This window comes from Adiantum capillus-veneris, chromosome 18 (genome assembly GCF_014529385.1).
Source record: "Adiantum capillus-veneris isolate H3 chromosome 18, ASM1452938v2, whole genome shotgun sequence".
NCBI classification, from domain to species: domain Eukaryota; kingdom Viridiplantae; phylum Streptophyta; class Polypodiopsida; order Polypodiales; family Pteridaceae; genus Adiantum; species Adiantum capillus-veneris.
Window position 1 is genome coordinate 89,903,672 of NC_140948.1, and position 6,179 is coordinate 89,909,850.

The 6,179-nt window shown below is 35.8% G+C and overlaps 1 pseudogene; it reads right to left on the bottom strand.

The window, feature by feature from the left end:
* Positions 1-2,240: 2,240 nt before the first annotated feature.
* On the bottom strand, positions 2,241-5,776 carry LOC147436004 (uncharacterized; annotated as a pseudogene).
* Between the last annotated feature and the right edge of the window lie 403 nt (positions 5,777-6,179).

Here is a 6,179-nt window from a genome sequence, read left to right on the forward strand (position 1 = left end):
CTTAAATAATCGTAGCCACCTAAAGTACAATAACAAATTTAGGACCGTATAGTGCAATAATGGAAATAATTGCAAGCGTACCAAACTATAAATGGAATTACATTAAAGTATGGCTTACATGATATGGACGAGGGTACGTGAGAGAAATTTTATCCTTTTTTAGTAGAAAAATACTTGCAAATTCTATAGATTTTACATATTTGGAGAGTCTATTTATAAAAATAGATCATTTTTTTTTTTTTTTAATGGGCAAGTGCCAAGCGACAATGGAGAACGAAAAAAAAAAAGACCTATTAGCAGTGTAGAAGGAAGATTTAGATCAATTAACTTAGGAAAGAAGAGTTTCTTGTCAGGTTCAAAGCTAAATCACTCTTGGTGTAAAATTCAAAAATAAAAATAAAAATTAGTGAATGCGCTAGAGAAGAGGGTATCTTTCGTATCATCGATGAGCATGATGTTGATGATACTGATTCAAGTGTATATAATCGTATTAATCCTGAGGGAGTTACCCAAAGATAAAGCATGCATGTGCAGGTTATTGTGAGCATGTGCACTTACATGTTCTCCCTACTATCTACTACAAATATTTCACCCTTCTTTTTTTTTTCTACCATGTTTTATTAACTTGCTCTCCATTACAATCATTTTATGATGCGTGCCTTAGATAAAGTCTCCCAATGATCAATAAAGTCAAAGAGCTCAAAGACAGGTGCTTTGGGGATCATCAATCGATTATTAAGACGAGGAGTTGTGATTACAAGTCGTCCACGGTTTTGATAATCGTGATCCCTCCCAAAGGAAGTTATCCTTACCCAAGAGCCATTCTTAAGGAGCATTGTGTTTGGTGGCAACCTCAAATGGGAATGGGCACGTGGAGCAGTGTGCAACGGGTCGATGGGTTGTGGGTGTGTGATATCCCTTGCTTATCAAAATTGAAGGGAAAGCATTGCATGCAAAAGACTTAAGTGAGTAGACTGTGATTCTAGTGTCGTTCCGTTGGCACCAGTTCGACTTGAGAAGAGGAGGGAGGGCCCAAAGGGCACCATGGAAATTACGGGCACCCAAAGAACTCAGTAGGAATGAGGTTAACGTGAGTTGTGTTCTACAAAAAGATTCCATCTACACTAGGGGGTTCAGTAGAGTGACTGCAACAGCAAACCGATGATGAAGTTCCACTCAGTGTCCCAACAATAATTGTTTTTTTGTGAGCTTGAGGTATTGAGCTTAACAGTTAGCATCTTATCAGAGTTTTTTCTTGATGTTGCTCCTATCAACCACGATGCTGATGATGGCTTCCTGCTGCGTTCTCCATCCCGGGCTCCTTCGACCAAATGAAATAATATATGGCGCTCAGTAAAGCTGCAATCTCTAGAGCGGGTAGGAAATGAGGTTGTTGGTGCAGGTCCTGCACCATCAGCCACAGACGAGGGAGAGCTAAGAAAAAGTGGAGCGTGCAAAGGACGCAGTCCAAAACACTACAAGTTTTAGAATTTTTCTCAACTTGAGAAAAAGGGCACTTTTTTTACCCATTTTTCTACCGTCAACTAGAAAAAGTCCGACGAGTGTAGATTTTCTTTTCCTCTACCAAAAGCAATTTTCCTATGCATAATTTTTATTACCATTAACTCAACCAATGGACTAAAGATGAAATATTTGCACCTGAATCTATGTAAATAGACATCTATAATGTTTGTATCAAGAAAAATTTTCTATGAAAATTATTCGCTATAGATTCCTCCTACGAACATATATTTTCCACGATGAAAAAAGTCCATTGAATAATTCTATTGGTTTGTAAAGGAAATATGTTGCTATGTATCTTGATATACTATATTGAATAGGATCCATTATTTGGATATCGTGATTGAAGTATGCACATCATCGAGTTTGCTCAACTGATTAACCTCATATACACACTACTTAGACTTTCACATGGAGCCAAAAAGAGGTTTAAATGATGAAGAGACAAATAGTATTGCACAATACTTCTATCGCAGGTACGTATGACATGTTTGTGCATATTTTTGCGAACTAGTTATATTCATCTTCATTAAATATGAAGTAGTACAACTCTAAACAATCGTAAAATCTTCTTGAGATAGATCTCACAAAAACTGGATTATCTTCTACAAGTCACATACTCATTGGATACATATTCAAATAACAAAAAGTCAAAAAAGACAGTATCATCTCTAGATTGGGAGTATCATCCCAATATGAGTTTGCTAGTGAAGTTCAATCTAAAGTAGTTCGACATCATCTTGACCAATGTCTTCTCCTTTGTCCTTAGCCAACTTCACTTTCTTGTGTTGGAATGCCCAATTCACCAGAACATCCAATGTCTCGAGTCCTTCATGCGATTTCTTGGAGTCAAATGATCCCTTAGGAGTTTTCTCTTGAATTTCTTTCAAAAAGTCGTCAAGTCGTTTGTACATCAGATCTACATTGTCCTCTCCCATAAGCTTCAAAGCAATGGATTCCTTTGTTGATTGCTTTATGTTATTAGAACCAGCAAGCAACCACATATCAAATAAAGATTTAGCCAAGAAAAACCTAAATTATACACGATTTGACATTAATAAAAGGCCTAAGATGGTATATGTTGATTTCTTTATATTGTTGACCTAGTAAAACTAGCAAGAAGCCACATATCAAGTAAAGCTTTAGCGAGAAAAAACCTAAAATATACTCGATTTGAAATTAACAAAAGACCCATGTTATATGTGAATATACATACTCGTGTTAATGTTTTAATTTCTTGATGAGAAAGAGTCACGTTCATCTTTCGAGCAACTGGAATCTGCAAAATTAATAAGTCACATAAGTCTAATGATTAGCTTAAGGAGATAAATATACACTAGTGATAGTAATGTACTTGAGTCAAACAATTCTCTTTGTATCATGCAGGGACCTTCCTCTCCCTCTTTGGAGTTCCATTTGTCTTTGCCGCAGTTGCACTACATGGTTGTTTGTTGGAAACATCTTTAAGAACCTGTCAAAACATGTAAAGATGTAAGCTTAATACATATATTTATTAGAGAGTAAGTGGTATAAACATACTTTCTTTTTTGAGGGAACATCCTTCTTTGCTTTGTTTTTGCCCTAGCAAAAGGACCAAAGGAAAAATATAAATGAACCACTACACAATTATAGCATTCAAGTATTAATGTCAATCTATTGGTGACTCTCACCAATAAGTTACTCAAGCAAGCAACTTTTTGCTTCTTAGATTGTGTATTGTTGATGGGGTTATCATCATCCTGAAAGACATACTCAAGTTGAGACAAATATATGGCTATCTAAATACTTAAAGGGTAGTAAAAGTACCATTTCAAATGGCTCTATGTCACTCTCCTCATCATTCTCTAAGGGATGCTTTGTGACCTACACATAACCTTCCATTAAATAGCTAGAACATTTCTAATCACCATAATCATCACAAAATGTATCAAAAGTATTCTCACAAAATCTTGTATGATAGATATAGAATGGTCTTCAGAGGCCTTGGTCAAGTCAAACATTTTCCATGTACACTACAAAAAATAAGTAGACTTTCAAACCAAAAGAAGCGCATGCTTTTGATTGCTCATACAAGGTTTAAGAAGTTTTTGATTGCTCACAGAAGGTTTAAGAAGTTTTACACTTTTGTTTTTATCGGTGGTATTTTCCAAACTAGTACAAAACCCTGCACTCAAAGGTGAGCTACTTGCCATAGCATCCATCTGCTAAAGTATACTTAATTTGTGTAAGTAATGTATATTATAAAGTGATGTATAATTTGAATTTCCAAGAACCTTAAGTACCTCTCCCACTTGCTTGTTTGTAACCCCAACGCCTTGGTCATTCACCTTCAAATAAATTTTTCTAATTAAAAACAAAACGTACCACAAATAAAAAACATCTTAGTGCCTTTATGTTGGATATACAAACCTGATCAAGCATCTCTGAGTACCATGTATCATCTTTTGTGAAAGAGGAGGTTGATTTCATGTGTAAGGGTGATCCATTTGCAATATTTTTCACCTAAAAAACCACATAGAAATAGTACTCAAGTATTCATGGAGATAAGTTCAAGAAGAAACTGATGAAAAACCTTATAAATACCATTCTTGAATGCCCTAAATCATATTCAGGAGATAGATTTGTTGGCTCCAAGTAAGTGAAGGTCCAATTCGGAGTGTTATTTTTCTTGAGACAACAAAATAAATACATAAGAAATTCTTCTAAGAACATATATAAATGCTATGTAGTTGACCAACCTCCAATTGAACTTCACAAATATCTTTCTTTCCTTCCATAGTTGACTTGGTACTTGATATATCTTGCAAAGATGAGGAAAGACTTGTATCCTTGCAAGGTTGTACCTAAACAATTAAATTGTCATAAAAGCTAAATAAAACAACAAAAGTATAAGGAAAAATTCATACCGGTTCTTCAAAAGTTGATTTGTGCTCATTTATACTTAGATACACAACTGGAACTTCTATCACGTGACCCTAAATTCAAAATACACCAAGGTGAATTACGAATCAATCAAAAAACTATATTGAATGACACAATTAGACTCAATCAATACTCACAACATGCAATGATGATACTTGTACGTGGCTTCCAGGAATATAAATTCCAATGGCATCATGATTGATTGATTCAATTTGTACCCTCCATAGGTCATACTTATTTCCACCACTTAGCTTTGAAGGACTACTCCTATGCCAACTTGCTTTGTGTTTGCATCAAGAAATGGAATAAAGCAAAACTGTTGTGGCATACCTTGAAGAAACAATCCACATCTACATTGGATATTTTCCTCCGATATGATCTTGGATGATCCCATGATAGTCACCTTCTCTTGAAGTATACTTGCTGGAACATAGCAAACATCACGCATGCTTGGTGTAAGCAAGGCTTTGCTCTCATTTTCTTGGTTTGCATCTTCCATATCCAAATCAACCATTATTGGATCCAATTTGTCACCTTCAATAATTTCCCTCAACATCTCGTGGCGGAGGTTTTTCTTTGACGTACAATTGGCTTTATCAGTCTTTGGAAAGAGTGGACCTGCTTTGAGCCTCATATATCGTCTATGTTGATTTAGCTTAAGAAAAATTTGTCGCTCTGTCATGTAGTCACCATCTTCTTGCTTTTCCTTATTATTCAAAGGAGATAGTGTCTTTCTTCTTTGATGGATGAACTTATCAACCGCCTCTCTCATTTTCTTGTCCTTGGCTAAATCTGCATACATGAACTTTTTAAGTGGAAATAAACCAAGTCCTTGTTCAACCCATCTACGAGTTCGCTCCAAATTGCGATTATAGGCACGATGTTCCATAGAGAAATTGTCTCGAAGAAAGGTTTTCTCCTTTCCGGTTGTTGGAAAAATTGTCAGAGTCTTGAATCCGGGCATAGAGTCAAGGTTGGTGTCACTTGAACAAAGATTTTCCTCCTCCTCCTCCTCGTTATGTGACATTGCAGATGATTGACATATGGTGAGGATCTTTGGATGATTTGGAACTTGATTCTCTCTAAGCAAAAGAGCTTGATCTCCCTCTGCAACTTTACTTTGAGCCCAGCTATGCAACGCAAACTTGTGCCCACTTATGTCAACTCCTAGAGCTTCCCATGAAGCAACAGACATATACAAAAGACTTCTACCATTGACATTATTCTTGCGTATGCTGCGAGTATATCGATCTTGACCCAAAAAGCCTTTAATAAAGCATGACACTTGATGAGCATCCCATTTACAAACTCTCGCTAATGGTTCATCTTCCATGTTGAATTAGATGAGGATGACCTACACAAAAAACACATGAATTAAAATTCACTGATGAGAACCATACAACAATGAATCAAATAAAATTAATACACCATTGATCCCAATCATTATACCTAGTGGTGATTCTAAATTTCAAAATCCTCTACGTATGATGTTTGTGGTGGTGGAGCAACACAAAGAAAGACCAATGTGATCAATAAAAAACTAATACCAAACTATAAGCAGTACTCATGTTATTACATTTCAATAAGCATAAGCAAACAACACTTGGAAAAACATGGAGCTTGAAAATATGAATAATTTCACCTTTTTAAACACACAGCATCGGTACAAATCAAATAAATATTCTCTTCTAGATGGTGATGGTTCTATTACGCACATTGCCATTCGATAGAGAGAA